This window comes from Rhinoraja longicauda, chromosome 13 (assembly GCF_053455715.1).
Source record: "Rhinoraja longicauda isolate Sanriku21f chromosome 13, sRhiLon1.1, whole genome shotgun sequence".
In the NCBI taxonomy this organism is placed as follows: domain Eukaryota; kingdom Metazoa; phylum Chordata; class Chondrichthyes; order Rajiformes; family Arhynchobatidae; genus Rhinoraja; species Rhinoraja longicauda.
This window is the reverse complement of record NC_135965.1, coordinates 22877581-22895795: the sequence shown is the minus strand read 5'-3', so window position 1 is coordinate 22895795 and position 18215 is coordinate 22877581. Positions and strand designations below refer to the sequence as shown.

At 50.8% G+C, this 18215-nt stretch overlaps 1 protein-coding gene across 4 annotated transcripts in view; it reads right to left on the bottom strand.

Moving 5' to 3' along the window:
• The window catches only part of LOC144599543 (phospholipase D1-like), a 77616-nt gene extending 60104 nt beyond the window's left edge, over nt 1-17512 (bottom strand). For 2 of the 4 annotated variants that reach the window (XM_078410556.1, XM_078410559.1), the window contains exon 1: nt 13621-13799. The gene's annotated coding sequence lies outside the window, so the exon portion shown is untranslated. Of the gene's footprint in view, nt 1-751; nt 816-13620; nt 13800-16488; nt 16690-17427 lie in introns of those variants that run through there. The other 2 variants (XM_078410557.1, XM_078410558.1) reach the window with 2 other exon arrangements.
• Nucleotides 17513-18215: the final 703 nt, after the last annotated feature.

Below are 18215 nucleotides of genomic sequence, written 5' to 3'. Positions count from 1 at the left end.
TACAGAGTGCTGAATGTAGTTCTCAGCATGGTAGCGCACCAGTTCCACGGTCAGTCCAATGTCCACAATGGGGTAGAGGTGAATGGGACAGTACCCTTTCTTATGGAAGGACCGTTCAGACGCCATTCGGCCCTCCTCGCCCATGCAGACCAAGATGCTTAATGGAGGTATGGTTTAATGGATGCTTAAAGTAGGAAGGAACTGCAGACGCTGGTTTAAACCGTAGACTGACACAAAATGCTGGAGTAACTCAACGGGACAGTCAGCGTCTCTGGACAGAAGGAATGGGTGACGTTTCAGGTCGAGACCTTTCTTCAGACTGATGCTTAATGGAGCTAGCCTGACTTGCCCACACATGGTCAATCCACCTCTAAACCTCTCCTGTCCATGTACCTGTTATCACACTTGCCTCTACCACTTGCTCTGGCAGCTCGTCCCACACACACACAAAAAATTGTTCCTTCGGGAACCCTTTTGCACCTTTCCCCTCTCACCTTATCCAGGGGATAGAGTGGACGGGGAGAGAATGTTTCCACTAGAGGGAGAGTCTAGGACCAGAGACCATAGCCTCAGAATAAAAGGATGTACTTTTAGAAAGGCGAGGAGGAAATTCTTTGATTAGTAGTGGGTGTCAAAACCTATGGGAAGAAGGCCAGGGAATGGAGTTGAGAGGGAAAGGTAGGTCAGCCATGATTGAATGGTGGAGTAGATTTGATGGGTTGAATGGCCTAATTCTGCTCCTACAACTTACGGAATACACAGCAGTCGGCTGCCGCCAGCATACAAAACCCATTCGGTTTGCCTCGTATGTAATCTCAAGTGTAACAGCTGTCGTAGGTTCCTCCCTCCCGTGTATTTTCTCCTTTTGGGCTTGTATCCAGTCCTCTCCACCGTGCAGACAGATGCAAACTTTCACTGCCGTTTCCTTATTTCCTACTGCTAATTCCCCAGTATCAGCTCTCCGGGGCCTTTGTAACCTCTTCCTCTTTACATTCTTGCAGAAGCTTCTGCTAGCATGTGTCCCGTCTGTACCTTTCTCTGCACTCTATAACTTTTTAAATCTTCCTTTTACTCATCCTCCATTGGCCTTTAATCAGCTCTAAATAAGGACACCAAGTACCGGAGTAACTCGGAGGGTCAGGCAGCATCTCGGGCGGCCAGCCGGCGCAGCAGTAGAGTTGCTGCCTTACAGCGCCAGGGACCACGGTTCGATCCTGACTACGAGCTTGCACGTTCTCCCTGTGACTGCATGGGCTCTCTCCAGGTGCTCTGGTTTCCTCCCACACTCCAAAGGCTCACAGGTTTGAACGTTAATTAGCTTTGGTAAAATCGTAAAATTGTCCCTTGTGTGTCATTAGTCATAAGTGATAGGAGTAGAATTAGGCCATTTGGTCCATCAGATCTACTCTGCCATTCAATCGTGGCTGATCTATCTCTCCCTCCGAACCCCATTCTCCTGCCTTCTTCCCATAATCTCCGACACCTGTACTAATCAAGAATCTATCTGTCTCTGCCTTAAAAAATATTCACTGGCTTGGTCTCCACAGCCTTCTGTGGCAAAGAAATTCCACAGATTCACTACCCTCTGACCAAAGACATTTCTCCTCATCTCCTTCCTAAAAGAACATCCTTTTTGAGGCTGTGCCCTCTGGTCCTAGACTCTCCCACTAGTGGAAACATCCTCTCCACATCCACTCTCTCCAAGCCTTTCACTATTCTGTATGTTTCATAGAAAATAGGTGCAGGAGTAAGCCCCTCTCATTCTTCTAAACTCAGTCTGTGTGTAAGATAGTGCTAGTGTACGGGCTGATGGATGGTCGGCACGGACCTGGTGGTCTGAAGGGCCTGTTTCCGCCCTGTATCTCTAAACTAAACTAAATTAAAATCTCTGGAGAACATGGATGACGTTTGGGGTCGGGACCCTTCTCCAGACTCTGAGCTGCAGCTGTTCGTTAATAGTTATTTGACCGGCAGACACGCCTCAGCTGTGCGAGTGGGGGGGGGGGGGGGGGAGGGTATGAGCTCTGGAATTCCCTCCCTAAATCCTTCTCATTCTCCATCTGCACCTCTTGTCCTGATATTTCCAGCTGGATTAATTCCTGCTTATTCCATAAAACAGGGAAAATACAGCACAGAAGAAGAGCATCACCTATCCACGTTCTCCAGACCCGCTGAGTTACTCCACTTTATGTCTTTGTTTTTAGCAGGAGCCCGGTCTTTGGTCCACAATGTCAGTGCCGAATATGATGCCAAGCTAAACTAATCTCCTCTGCAAACACATGATCCATATCACTCCATTCCCTGCATATCTAAAACATTCTTAAATTTCCACTATCGTATCTGCTTCCATCTGCTTCCATCATCACCCCTGGCAGCGTGTTCCAGGCCCCCACAACTCTGTGTAAAAAAAACTTTCCCCAGTCATCTCCTTTAAACTTTGCCCCTCTCTTGTTAACGCTATGCCCGCTAGTCTTTGACTTTTCCACCCTGGCCAAAAGTCTGACTGTCTACCCTGTCGAAATTGCATATACTTCTTTCAGGTCTCCCTTCGACACTTCAGTGAAAACAATCCAAGTCCGTCCAACTTCTCCTTATAGCTAATACCCTCTAATCCAGGCAGTATCCTGCTAAACCTCGTCTGCACCCTCTCCAAAACCTCCACATCCTTCCTGTAAGGGGGGTGACCAGAATTACACACAATGCTCCAAGTGCGGCCTGTATAACTAATACAAATATACAAATGTGTGCTATGTTCTCTGTTCCAGCATCTACTGAATTTTGCTCTTGACATTATCTTTTACATTTTTTTTTCTTCTTTCTCCATTTACAATTTGTAGCAACGGAGGGATCTCCATAATACCCAGCAAGCCCCAAAATTGTTTCTGTGAACCAAAACTAAATAATTGCAGACGATGGATATCTGAAATAAGGACAGAAAGATCTGGCCACACTCCTCGTGTCAGGCAGCAGTCAGTCTAAAGAAAGGTCCCAACTGAAAATATCGCCTGTCCATTTACCTCCATAGATGCTGTCTGACCTGATGAGTTCCTCCAGCACTTTGTGTTTAGTTCAGCATGGAAACAGGCCCTGTAGCCCACCGATTCCCCACTGGCCATCGACCACCCGTTCACACTAGTTTTATGTTATCCCACTTTCTCATCTACTCCCTACATACCAGGGTGCAATTTACTATAGCCAACTAACCTACAAACCCGCAGGTCTTTGGGACGTGGGAGGAAACCGGAGCACCTGGAGGAAACCCACATGGTCACAGGGAGAACGTGCAAACTCCACACAGACTGCACCTAAGGTCAGTTTTTGCTGAAGATTCCAGCATCTGCAGTGGAACATGGATCGGTGATGGTTCAGGCCTGGACCCTTCTTCAGAATATATAATTTATATAATTTATTATGCCACAATATTTTAATAATTCAAACTAAATGATTTAATTTAATCTATACACTAAAACTCTCGTTTGTCATCTTGTTTGTGACTGAACTTCAGCCAAAACGGTACACGAAAGCTCAACAATTTTAGGCCCACCTTACTCACCTTTGTCACTTTAATGGTAAAAATGGTAGTTTTATTGAAATTGGTGTCATATTTTTTAAGTTATTCACATTTTAAAGGTTTTAAAAACCAGCACATGCGCAGTTCTGGCTGCCTGACGGAGGTGGGGGGGAGGAGGGAGGTGAGGGGGAGGGAGGTGGGGAAGGAGGAGGATGTATAAGGGGGGGTTGAGGGGGAAGGGGAAGTGGGGAGGAGTAGGCGAGGGTGCTGCACCAATGCAGGAGAGGTTTGGGCCCTACTTGGTCTAGTGTCATATATAATAATCATTTATAAATGAATAAATAATATTCATTTATGTCTTAAGAAGGGTCCCGACCCAAAATGTCACCTATCCATGTCCTCCAGAGATGCTGCCTGACTTGCTAAGTTACTCCAGCACTGTGTCTTTCTTTGGTAACCAGCACCTGCCATTTCTTATTATTATTATATACTATCGGACTTTATCTTGCACTAAACATTATTCCCTTTACCCTGTATCTGTATACTGTGGGCTGCTTGATTGTAATCATGTATATAGTCTTTCCGCTGACTGGTTGACATGCAACAAAAAAGTTTGTCACTGTGCCTCGGTGCAGGTGACCATAAACAAAACTAAACATTTCCTTGGAACAACTGTAAATAAAACTGACAGGACATAATTTCGCTTGGGGGTGATGTGGCACCTAGTGATGGGCTGTATTGGGTTCTGTGGAAGTACAAACCTTCCTGTGGTCAGAGCAGGTCGGAATTATCATTCAGAATCCAGATGCCTTATGCAACAAAAAACTGTACCTCGACACGCGTGACAATACACTACACTATACAAAACTAAACTAAACTGTCATTGTTAGATGCTGGAGTCTCGTTGCTCTGCAGGAGCAGGAAGTAATAACCTTGACAGAAGGAATGTTTCTTGGGATGTGAGTAACCAGATCCAAATCCTGTGTGGCTCCAGGGCTGCTTCCCAACCCTTGCTCCTGCTGCTTTACTATTTATAGAATAATTGGGCACTGATCACACCACACCTCTGACACATTATACAGCACTACACCCAGAACAGTTGATGTATTCAACAGGTCCAATTGTGCCACGTTTATTGGCAGCTTGCGGACGATCCTCACCAACTCATTCTTTAGTTTAGTTTGGAGATACGGTGGAAAGACCCACCGAGTCCGCGCCAACTAGCAAACATCCCGCACACTAACGCTATCTTACACACTCGGGACAATTTACAATTTACCGAAGCCAATTAACCTGCCTCGGCAAGGCCAGCGGCATAATCAAGGGTGGGCCGCATCCCTCTTCTCCCCTCTCCCATCGGGTAAAGGGTATAGAAGTGTGAAAACGCAACACCACCAGAATCAGGGGTAGTTTCTTCCTAGCTGTTATCAGGCAATCATCCTATCACAACCAGAGAGCGGTGCTGAATTACTACATATTTGTTGACCCTTGGGCTAGCCTTGATCGGATTTTGCCGGCTCTACCTTGCCCTAAACGTATTCCCTTATCATGTATCATGTATACACCGTAAATGGATCAACTGTAATCATGTATTGTCTTTCTGCTGACTAGTTGGCATGCACCAAAAGCTTTTCACTGTACCTCGGTACACGTGACAATAAACTAAACTACAAACCCACACGTCTTTGGTTGTGATAGGAACACGGAGCACCCGGAGAAAACCCACACTGATACCAGGGTCTCTGGCGTTGCGAGGCAGGGGCTCCACTGCTCCACCACTAAGCTGCCCTTTCTCCAAAGCGTTATCTCGGAGTTGGTCAGTAGATTTTGCATTTCATTTTGGAGATTCCTGAAGTTTAGTTTTGAGATACAACATGGAAACAGGCCCTTCAGCCCGCCGAGGCCGTGCCGACCATCACATTCAGCCCGTTCACACTAGTCTATGTTATCCCACTTTCTCATCCACTCCCTACAAAATAGGAGCAATTTACAGAGGGCCAATTAACCTAAAAACACACACGTCTTTGAGATGTGGGAGTAAACCAGAACACCCGGAGGAAACCCACGCAGTCACAGGGAGAACGTGCAAACTCCACGCATGGACAGCACACGAGGTCAGGATGGCATCTGGGTCTCTGGCACTGTGAGGCTGCAGCTCTACCACCTGCACCCTGCATCCCTCTGACTCCCTACTCTCTCTGACCCATGTTATGATATTGGGGTAGAGGTGCACAGTGAGACAGTCGGTCCATCATCCGAGCTCAGGAACCCTCCGATCAGCCCAGCGCACGATTCCATCACACTATCCCCCAAAAGCCAGCATCAGTTCAAAGAACATAGAACTGTACAGTACAGGAGCAGGTCTTTTGGCCCACAATGTCTGTGCCAAACATCATGCCAAGTGAAACTAATCTCCTCTGCCTGCACTTGACCTACGTCCCTCCACTCCCTGCACTTCCACGTGCCTGTCCAAAAGCCTCTAAGGACGGCGCAGTAGTACAGCTGCTGCCTCACATAGCCAGAGACCCGGGTTCGATCCTGACCTCGGGTGGTGTTTGTGCGGAGTTTGCACGTTCTCTCTGTGACCGTGCCGGTTTCCTCCCACAACCCAAAGTGATGCGGGTTTGTGGGATAATTGGGCCTCTGTAAATTATCCCGAGTGTGTAGGAAGTGGATGAGAAAATGGGATGATATAGAACTACCACGATCGTATCCGCCTCCACCACCACCCCTGGCATGGAAACTGCAGGTCCCCACCACCCTCTGTGCCCTGCACATCTCCTTTAAACTTTGCCCTTCTCACCTGAAAGCTATGCCCTTTAGTAGATGTCATTTGCACCCAGGGGAAAAAGGTTATAACTGTCCTTTTCATAAGTTTAGAAACTTCTATCAGGTCTCCCCAGAGCTTCTGACATTCCAGAGAAAACAATCCAGGTTTGTTCCCGTGGTGTTACGGAGAAAGGGGGCAGGGAATGGGACCGAGGGGGTTGCAGGGCCTGGAGCCAGCATGCACCCAATGGGCTGAATGGCCTCTTTTGGTGCAGTAGGTTATGATATCAAAAGGACACAAAGTGCTGGAGTAACTCGGCGGGTCAGGCAGCATCTGTGGAAAACATGGAGAGGTAACGTTTGGGGTCGGAACCCTTCTTCAGACCAATCGGTGGAGTGGGGGAAGAAAGCTGAGAGAGAGGAGGGGCAGGACAAAACGTGGCAGGTGGACACAGAAGAGGGGGGGGGGTAAGGAGGTGATAGGCAGATGGTCAGGAGAAAGGCCAGTGACAAAAGCAGGTGTGAGACAGAAGGATTGAAGTCCCTCCGCTGTGCCACGTTCTGCAGAGATGCTGCCTGACCCGCTGAATTACTCCAGCATTTATCTGTAATCTGGCGTCTCCAGTTCCTTGTTCCAGGAAAGAGAGTTTGTAGAGTGCCTTCGAGATGGATTCTTAGAACAGCTTGTACTGGAGCCTACCAGGGAGAAGGCAATTCTGGATTTAGTGTTGTGTAATGATCCTGATCTGATAAGGGGACTAGAGGTAAAAGAGCCATTAGGAGGCAGTGATCACAACATGATAAGTTTTACTCTGCAAATGGAAAGGCAGAAGGGAAAATCGGTAGTGTCGGTATTACAGTATAGCAAAGGGGATTACAGAGGCATGAGGCGGGAGCTGGCCAAAATTGACTGGAAGGAGGCCCTAGCAGGGAAGACGGTAGAACAGCAATGGCAGGTATTCCTGGGAATAATGCAGAGGTTGCAGGATCAATTTATTTCAAAGAGGTGGAAAGACTCAAAGGGGAGTAAGAGATACCTGTGGCTGACAAGGGAAGTCAGGGACAACATAAAAATTAAGGAGAGGAAGTATAACATAGCAAAGAAGAGTGGGAAGACAGAGGATTGGGACTCTTTTAAAGAGCAACAAAAGTTAACTAAAAAGGCAATACGGGGAGAAAAGATGAGGTACGAGGGTAAACTAGCCAATAATATAAAGGAGGATAGCAAAAGTTTTTTTAGGTACGTGAAGAGGAAAAAAATAGTCAAAGCAAATGTGGGTCCCTTGAAGACAGAAGCAGGGGAATTTATTATGGGGAACAAAGAAATGGCAGACGAGTTAAACCGTTACTTTGGATCTGTCTTCACTGAGGAAGATACACACAATCTCCCAAATGTTCTAGGGGCCGGAGAACCTAGGGTGATGGAGGAACTGAAGGAAATCCACATTAGGCAGGAAATGGTTTTGGGTAGACTGATGGGACTGAAGGCTGATAAATCCCCAGGGCCTGATGGTCTGCATCCCAGGGTACTTAAGGAGGTGGCTCTAGAAATAGTGGAAGCATTGGAGATCATTTTTCAATGTTCTATAGATTCAGGATCAGTTCCTGTGGATTGGAGGATAGCAAATGTTATCCCACTTTTTAAGAAAGGAGGGAGAGAGAAAACGGGTAATTATAGACCAGTTAGTCTGACATCAGTGGTGGGGAAGATGCTGGAGTCAATTATAAAAGACGAAATTGCTGAGCATTTGGATAGCAGTAACAGGATCATTCCGAGTCAGCATGGATTTACGAAGGGGAAATCATGCTTGACAAATCTACTGGAATTTTTTGAGGATGTAACTAGGAAAATTGACTGGGGAGAGTCAGTGGATGTGGTGTACCTCGACTTTCAGAAAGCCTTCGACAAGGTCCCACATAGGAGATTAGTGGGCAAAATTAGGGCACATGGTATTGGGGGTAGGGTACTGACATGGATAGAAAATTGGTTGACAGACAGAAAGCAAAGAGTGGGGATAAATGGGTCCCTTTCGGAATGGGAGGCAGTGACCAGTGGGGTACCGCAAGGTTCGGTGCTGGGACCCCAGCTATTTACGATATACATTAACGACTTAGACGAAGGGATTAAAAGTACCATTAGCAAATTTGCAGATGATACTAAGCTGGGGGGTAGTGTGAATTGTGAGGAAGATGCAATAAGGCTGCAGGGTGACTTGGACAGGTTGTGTGAGTGGGCGGATACATGGCAGATGCAGTTTAATGTAGATAAGTGTGAGGTTATTCACTTTGGAAGTAAGAATAGAAAGGCAGATTATTATCTGAATGGTGTCAAGTTAGGAGGAGGGGGAGTTCAACGAGATCTGGGTGTCCTAGTGCATCAGTCAATGAAAGGAAGCATGCAGGTACAGCAGGCAGTGAAGAAAGCCAATGGAATGTTGGCCTTCATACAAGAGGAGTTGAGTATAGGAGCAAAGAGGTCCTTCTACAGTTGTACCGGGCCCTGGTGAGACCGCACCTGGAGTACTGTGTGCAGTTTTGGTCTCCAAATTTGAGGAAGGATATTCTTGCTATAGAGGGCGTGCAGCGTAGGTTCACTAGGTTAATTCCCGGAATGGCGGGACTGTCGTATGTTGAAAGGCTGGAGCGATTGGGCTTGTATATACTGGAATTTAGAAGGATGAGGGGGGATCTTATTGAAACATATAAGACAATTAGGGGATTGGACACATTAGAGGCAGGAAACATGTTCCCAATGTTGGGGGAGTCCAGAACAAGGGGCCACAGTTTAAGAATAAGGGGTAGGCCATTTAGAACGGAGATGAGGAAGAACTTTTTCAGTCAGAGAGTGGTGAAGGTGTGGAATTCTCTGCCTCAGAAGGCAGTGGAGGCCAGTTCGTTGGATGCTTTCAAGAGAGAGCTGGATAGAGCTCTTAAGGATAGCGGAGTGAGGGGGTATGGGGAGAAGGCAGGAACGGGGTACTGATTGAGAGTGATCAGCCATGATCGCATTGAATGGCGGTGCTAGCTCGAAGGGCTGAATGGCCTACTCCTGCACCTATTGTCTATTGTCTATTGTTGCTATAAATTGTGAAATCAGTATTTATTCCATTAACTACCTCACTGCAATAAATCACCTGCTGTAATTTAGCTGCCATCTTTCGTAAGGTCGTTTCACTGATTGCAAACGGCTTAGGGATACAGGAGATTACGAAAGTCATTGTGAAAAGGGAGTTCTTGTTTTGTATTCTGCACTGGAACTCCCTCCGGCCTTCAAGGTTACACAGGCTGCCACGCTGCACTCAAACCCTGCAGTAGGGACCATCTTTAGACTTTAGAGATACAATGCGGAAACTGTCTGCGTGTGTGGAGTTTGCATGTTCCGCGTGGCCACGTGGGTTTCCTCCGGGTGCTCCGGTTTCCTCCCACGCTCCAAAGACGTGCAGGTTTGCAGGGAGGGGCTGACCCAGAAACCTCACTCTTTTTGTTTTCCTTCCAAGGACTTTATTCAATAATTGCATACCACAGTGTACCAGAAGGTACAAAAGCGTTCAATAGTCACATTGCGTCAGGCAATCATTCTAATATAATTGTGGCATCTTTATCTGCAATGCATTCGACCCCCCGCGGCGACCAGCGTTCATGGAAGACCTCTAGAGTCCCCGTGGACACCGCGTGTTCCCTCTCCAGAGACACGCGAGCACGGACATAAGCCCGGAAGAGGGGCAGGCAGCCGACTCTGGTGTGACCATCGACTACCCGCTGCCTGGACCGCGAATGGCCATCTTGGCCAGGCCTAGGAGCAGACCGACAGGGAGATCCCACCCTCCCGATCGACCCTCTCCACTCCCTGCCTTGTGCCCAAATGCCAATCGTGGGACTAAAATGCAACCAAAACATGAGGAGGAGCAGCCCCTTCAGATATCCGTACAGGGGCTGCAACCTCTCACAGTCCATATACACATGGAACACGGTCTCTTCCTCGCCGCAGAAATTACAGGCGGCTGGCGAGTCCGAGAACCGACTTAAATATCTGTTATACACCACGGCTCTGTGCAACACTCTCCACCCCAGGTCCCCGATGTAAAGGGGGAGGACTTCCTTATAGAGAGACCTCCACTGGGGACCGCCCCCGCCGTCAGGTGGTAACGCGGACTGCCAGGGCGTGTCCGGATGTAAGACGAGGGCGAGGAAGTGGAGAGTGTGCAGGAGCAGCCTGTACAGTACACGTCTCCGCGTCACGGAACGGCATGCTGGGCATCTCGGAAAGGCGGCTCATGTTGTGTAGGGCCGGCTCCCGGGAAAGATTCCGGAGCCTGGGCACGAGGAGCAATTCTGACAGAGCGGGGGTAAGCTCGGTCTGAATCACACCGAGCACACGCCTCTCCTCGACACCCACCATGACAGGGTGAGGACTAGCCCCCCCCTCGCAGTCACAACACCCCCCCCCCTCCCCCTGAGGAGCAACACACTGGCTGAAAGTGACCAGATTCCTCACTCTTAACACATCACAGTAGACTGATGCCCGCCACCAGGAGCCGCGAACCCCTCTCTAGGCAACGACCCTGGCGGAAAAAAATACGTGGCCAGAGCGTGCCATCTGGGAGGGTGCTCCACGTACACGTATCTCCGCAGAGTCCTGAGACGGAGAGCCGTCACCTGGGTACGCACGCACACCAAGGACTGGCCACCCTGCTCTAACGGGAGACTCAGGACCACTGCGGAAACCCAGTGCTTCTTGTCTCCCCAGAAGAAACACACTAACCTCTTCTGTATCGTGGTGGCAAAGGAAGAGGCCTGGACAAGAGTGGCCAGCCGCTACCATAACATGGAGGCCACCAGCTGGTTTATGACCAGCACTCCACCTTGAAGGGAGTGCACTCTGAGCAACCCTGACCAGCGCCCCAGCCGAGAGACGGCAGGAGGCTTCACTCTGTGTCTGATCCCGGGAGTGTGTGATGGGACGGTGCAGAGGGAGCTTCACTCTTAACCGGGTGCATGCAGTCTTGTGTTGGGAGTATATGACTAGTCGACAGTTTAAAGGGCGTTTCCCTCTGAGCTAACGCACGCTCTCCTGTCTGGGGGAGAGCTTTGCAAGACGGCACATTCCCGAGATGGAAAATTGTCAAAGCACCATTTTAACAATCGAGGAGGAATGTTAATAACTCTAGGAGGCACTGATTGGACAAGGGCAAGAGCAGCAACATAGAAACAAAAGCATAATAACTTGCAACAGGAATAGGCCATTCGGCCCATCTGCTCCTGCCTTCCCTCCAGAATCAGGACGATCTTATCGAGGTAAATAAAAACATGAGGGCAATAGATAGGGTGAATGCACAGAGTCTTCTATCCCCAGGGTTGGGGAAATCAAGAACCAGAGGACATAGGTTTAAGGTGAGAAGGGAAATATTTAATCGGAACCGGAGGATTACCTTTTTCGCACTGTGGGTGTGTGGATTGAGCTGCCAGAGGAGGTACTGCAGGCAGGTATGAGAACAACATTTAAAAGACACTTAGACAGGTAGGTGGATGGGAAAGGTTTAGGGGGCCAAACGTGGGCTAATGGGACTAGCTTGGATGGGGCATCATGCACGAGGTGGGCTGAAGGGCCTATCTCTGTGCTGTATATGACTCTATAACCCCCTTGTCCAGCTCCCTGCCCACAAATGTTCACAGTCAGAACTCCGAGCACCAAGATTCACTAGCTCGTACATTAGAACATAGAACAGTACAGGACCAGGCCCTTCAGCCCACAATGTCCGTGCCAACATAATGCCAAGATACCCTATCCTTCTGAAGAAGGGTCCCGATGCAAAGCGTCACCTATCCATTTTCTCCAGAGATGCTGCCTGACCCGTTGAGTTACTCCAGCACTTTGTGTCTGTCGTAAACGAATCTTCTCTGCCTGCACATGATCCATATCCCTCCAGTGCCTGCATGTCCATGTGCCTATCCAAAAGCCTCTTAAATGCCACTATCGCATCTGCCTCCACAACCACCCCTGGCAGCGCGTTCCAAGCCTCCACCACCCTCTGGGTAAAAAAAAATAACTCGCTCCCCACATTTCCTTTATACTTGCACCCTCTCACCGTTAACCGATGTCCTCTGGTCATTGGCATTTCCAACCTGGGGACAAAAAAAGTTCTGACTGTCCACCCTATTTATGCCTCTCATCATTTGATATACTTCTATCAGGTCTCCCCTCAACCTCTGACGCTCCAGAGAAAACAATCCAAGTCTGTCCAAACTCTCCCTGTGGCTGAAACCTTCTAATCCCAGGCATGAGTCAATCTCCCGTCTGCCCTATTCCAAAGACGCCACATTCTTCCTGGAACTTCCTGGGTAAATCTTAGCTAAAATACAATTTTATTTCGACAGACTCTTTCCTATTCCACCCTCCCAACATGAATAACGCCACATCTCCCCATGCATTGTTCTCTTGGTCTTGCAGCTTGCCTCTAAAAGAGAGAGAGAGGGGAGGGAGAGAAAGGGAGGGGGGGGGGGGGAGAGGGAGAATGGTGGGGAAGGGGGAGAGGGAGAATGGTGGGGAGGTGGAGCGAGAATGGTGGGGAGGTGGAGCGAGGGGGGAGTGGTGGGGAGAGGGAGAGAGAGAGAGAGAGGGGGAGAGTGGGAGGGAAAGGAGGGGTGAGAGGGGGGAAAGAGGGTGGGGGAGAGAGGGTGGGGGGAGAGAGGGTGGGGGAGAGAGGGTGGGGGAGAGAGGGTGGGGGGAGAGAGGGTGGGGGAGAGAGGGTGGGGGAGAGAGGGTGGGGGAGAGAGGGTGGGGGAGAGAGGGTGGGGGAGGAGAGGGTGGGGGAGAGAGGGGTGGGGGAGAGAGGGGTGGGGGGAGAGAGGGGTGGGGGAGAGAGGGAGGTGGGAGGAGAGGGGTGGGGGAAAGGGGAGGGGAAAGGGGAGAGGGAAAGGGGAGAGTGGGGGAAAGGGGAGAGGGAAAGGGGAGAGTGGGGGAAAGGGGGAGAGTGGGGGAAAAGGGGTGGAGGAGAGGAGTGGAGGAGAGGAGTGGAGGAGAGGAGTGGAGGAAGGAGGGAGAGATGAGATGGGGAAGGAGAGATAGGGGGAAAGGGAGAAGCTGGATAAGCGCTAACAGAGAGGGACAAGGAGAGGGAGGGAGATGGTCGCCCGCCCGCCCGAGTGACCGGTGACCACTCCGACCAGGAGGACCGGCACCTGAGTGAGGTCCCGGGACTGAAGCCACGTCTCCGGAGGCAGGTCTGCCTGTCTGGGACAGGGGGCAGAGAGTGAGTGTCCAGTCGTGGAGTTGGGGGGAAGAGAGTCACAAGAGAGAGAGAGAGAGAGAGAGAGAGGGAGAGGGGGAAGAGATGTCTAACCTGGCCGGGCGACAGAAGCCTCGGCTGCATCTTGATGGCCACAAACGACCTGGTCTCGGAATGCGGTTCCTACAAGTGAGCGGCGGGTAGCTGGATCCCAACACACATCCCAGTGTGTTCTGCTGCAGAGAGCGTTGCTTGTAACCTCGCCCACGAACACTCCCGGAGCACGGTCTGTCTGCAACCCCTCCCTCCCTCCCCTTGCCCTCCCCCTTTCACTCACTCCCTCCCTCCACTCCCCTTGCCCTCCTCTCCACCTCCCTCCCCTTGCCCTCCTCTCCACTCCCTCCCCTTGCCCTCCACTTCACCCCTCCCCTCCCTTTGCCCTCCCCTCAGCCCTCTCCTCCCCCCCTTCACCCAGCCCTCCCCCTCCCCTCCACTCCACCCTCCCCTTCCCTCTCCACCCCCAGCCCTCCTCTTGCCCTCCCCTCCCTCCCCTTGCCCTCCCCTCCCTCCCTCCCTCCCTCCCCTCCCTCCCCTTGCCCTCCCCTCCCTCCCCTTGCCCTCCCCTCCCTCCCCTTGCCCTCCCCTCCCTCCCCTTGCCCTCCCCTCCCTCCCCTTGCCTCCCCTCCCTCCCCTTGCCCTCCCCTTCCCCTCCCCTCCACCCAGCCCTCCCCTTGCCCTCCCCTCCCTCCCCTTCCCCCTCCACCCAGCCCTCCTCTTGCCCTCCACTCCCTACCCTTCCCCTCCCCTCCCTCCCCTTCCCCCTCCCCTCCCCCCTCCCCTCCCCTCCCCCTCCCCTCCCCTCCCTCCCCTTCCCCTCCCTCTCCCCTTCCCCTCCCCTCCCTCGCCTCCACTCCAGCGCTCACCCTTTCAGCCTAGTCTGTTCCCAGTGGGTCTTGGACTCTTGTTGTGCAACAGTTGCAAGCTTGGGAGGGGGGAGAGGCATCATCCCGACGAACGCCTTCCACGTTCCCACTGCACCCAGTTTTCCCCATTAAACTGGCGACTGTGGTTGCAAAAGAAAGTCGTGTGGCTGACAAAACAAAACAAAACTTACCGGCTGCAAGGAAAATAACATTGGCCAACTTTTTCCCCCGTGGGAAGGGATTGAGGAACACCGCCCTCCATTGGAAGGAGAAGGTGTGGCAGGTCATGGAGCCAGGGCAGCAAGTTGTTTAGGAATGCAGCAAGTATTGAATAGGTTGAAAAACGTGCAATCCCTCAGATTCTCAGTCTTGCGACACGAAACTGGCCCTTCTGCCTGACCTGTCCACGCCCACCACTATTCTCCATCTCAGCTGGTCTAATTCGGCCCATGTCCCTCTAAACCTTTTCCGATCCCTGTATTTCTCAAATGTTTGTTACAGTACCTGCGTCAACTACCTCCTCTGGCAGCACGTTCCATATATCCACCACCCTCTGTGTGGAGCGGTTGCCCCTCAGGTTCCTACTAAATAGACAATAGGTGCAGGAGGAGGCCATTTGGCCCTTCGAGCCAGCACCGCCATTCAATGTGATCATGGCTGATCATTCTCAATCAGTACCCTGTTCCTGCCTTCTCCCCATACCCCCTGACTCTGCTATCCTTAAGAGCTCTATCTAGCTCTCTCTTGAATGCATTCAGAGAATTGGCCTCCACTGCCTTTTGAGGCAGAGAATTCCACAGATTCACAACTCTCTGACTGAAAAAGTTTTTCCTCATCTCAGTTCTAAATGGCCTACCCCTTATTCATAAACTGTGGCCCCTTGTTCTAGACTCCCCCAACATTGGGAACATGTTTCCTGCCTCCAATGTGTCCAACCTCTTAATAATCTTATACGTTTCGATAAGATCTCCTCTCATCCTTCTATATTCCAGTGTATACAAGCCTAGATCTTGGTCCTCTCACCTTAAACCTCTATCGCCTGGTTCTTGAATCCCCCCCTACCTCGGTAAATTCACCCCATCAGTTCCTCTCATGATTTTGCACACCTCCATAAGATCACCCCTCAGCCTCCTGCGCCCCAAGGCATTAAGTTCTGGCCTGCCCAACCCCTCCCTCGAGTCCTAGTAACATCCTTGGAGATATTTGCATACTGTGCAGCCTGAAGGCATCTTCCCCATATCCGCATAATTGAAATTGAACACAACACTCAAAGTGCGGTGTCACCAACGTCTGGTACTGGTCCGCCACTGATTTTCCGGCACCCTTGGTTCCACGGCCCTTCTGGATTATCCATTTTGTCAGGCAGACAGAGGTCAAGGCTGGCGAGAGGAGTCCCACAGTAGCGGAATGGTGCACCCAGGCTGCGCAAGGCCCAAGATACCGGCCCGCACAGCCAGCCCGGGAGTCGGCTATGGGAATGGATCTGCTGCCTCTAGCTGGGCTGGAGTCCAACCGCCCCCGCCGCAGGGGGCAAATTCCATCCGCCAATCAGCACGGACGTCTCGATAAGGTCGTGATGGGCCACCTCACTCGGCCTAGGTGACATTTTTGGGAAGACTTCTGTGGGGGGGTGGGGGGGGGGGGGGGGTGGAGGGAGGAAATTTAAAGTGCACTCTCGTAATTTTGGCCGGATTAAAGGAGGTGCCGGCCACCGTTAAATCAGAGGTGGTCCTGTACAACAATAACAACATCCAAGAGACAGAGATTCCATCTGTGCCAATCCTCAACTCCAGCTGTACCTAAGATAGAAACAACTGGAGTAACTCAAAGGGTCAGGCAGCATCTCTGGATGGGTTTCGTTTTGTGTTGGGACCCTTCTTCAGACTCAATAGTGCTCCCCTTGATAGTACTCCAATAGCACCCTGCACCTTTGCTCCCAGTCCAGCAGTATCTTAACATAGAGTCACAGAAACAGCCTGTATAGCACGGACACAGGCCCTTCGGCCCATCTTGTCCATGTTGACCAAGTTGGCATGTTGGGCTAAAACCATTTGCCTACCTCTGTCAAGGTGCTCCTGCAATCCTCTCCCACCGATCAACCTCTTGGGGGGGGGGGGATGGGGGAATGTTGATCTTGATTCTGTTTAGTAATTCTCTTGCAGATCCCCTTGGTATTGGTAGTTGCTCGTGGAATTGTTGAGGCAGTGTTAACTCCCGGCGCCCACTGCAGGTTGGCAGCAGATAATCTAGTTCTGTGCAGCTGTAAAGATAACCAGGCACATAGATTAGTTCTATTACATTTTGCGGCCGATTTGCACTCCACTTCCACTTTCACTCGGTCTGAGAACTGTACAGCACAAGAGCCGGCCCTTCAGCCCACAATATGCTGAACATGATGCCAAGTTAAACTAATCTCCTCTGCCTGCACATGATCCACATCCCTGCATGTCCACGCGCCTATTTAAAAATCCTCTTAAACCCCACTATTGTTCCTGCCGTCACCAGCATAGTTCTGTTTGGTTTAATTTACTGAGTGGAAACAAGCCCTTCGGCCCACTGAGTCCACATTGACCATCGATCACCCGTTCACACGAGTTCTCTGTTATCCCACTCTCCTAACCCATGGCATCGCGTTCCAGATACTCACCACTCTCTGTGTCAAAACCTTGCCCCTCACATTTCCTTTAAACTTTGCCCTTCTCACCTTCAAAGCCATGCCCTCTAATCCTTGACATTTCCACCCTGGGTAACAAAGGTTGTGACTGTCGTCCCGATTTATGCCTTTCATAATTTTATACACTTCTGGCAGGTCTCCCCTCAACTCCGGCGCCCCAGAAAAAAATAATCCAAGTCTGTCCGACCTCTCCTTGCAGCTACCACCATCTACTCCAGGCAGCTTTCTGGTAAACCTGCGTCCCTGCATCCTTTCCAAAGCCTGTGCTTCTCATAATTTTATATCCTAGTATCAAGTCCCCCATCAAGTTCATCTCTGACTCACCCTCGTCTCTCTCTGGGTCTCTGTGTCGCTGCCCCACGGGGATATTTTGGCGACCGATGTCCACTCTATCTCACCGACTGGCACACTGTCTTCACTGTGCCTCCACCCTCCCTGCCTCCTGCAAGATCTGATAACATCCTGGTTTCTCCGCCCTCTGTCGCATCTGCGGTGTCGGCAACACTTTCTACACAAGCTGCTTCCTTTTTTCCTAGCTTGTGGTTTTCCCCTCCATTATGGTTGCCTGGACTTCTAACCTCTACCAGTTCTGCCAGATCTGTTCTCAGCCCCCTCTCCTGCCACCCGCACCTCTTATTTCCCACGAAACGCTTTGCCCCTTCGGTTTACTCACGTGGCCACCACCCTGCACCCACGGTCCCACTCGCCCACCCAACTTTGTCCCTTCAGCCAATCCCTCCACCGAACTGGTTCTCATTCACTCCCTCACACGCACCCTTCTGTTTGGTTTAGTTTAGAGATACAGCGTGGAAACTGGCCTTTCGGCCCACCAAGTCCGTGTCAACCATTGATCACCCATTCACACTAGTTCCATGGAATCCCACTTTTGCATCCACTCTCCACACACAGGGTGGCTCAGGGGTAGAGTTGCCTCCTCACAGCGCCAGAGACCCGGGTTCGATCTTGACTAGGGGTGCTGTCTGTATGGAGTTTGTACGTTCTCCCCGTGACCTGCGTGGATTTTCTCCAGGAGCTCTGGTTTCCTCCCACACTCCAAAGACGTACAGGTTCAAGGGTTAATCGGTTTGGTAAAATTGTACAATTGTCCCTAG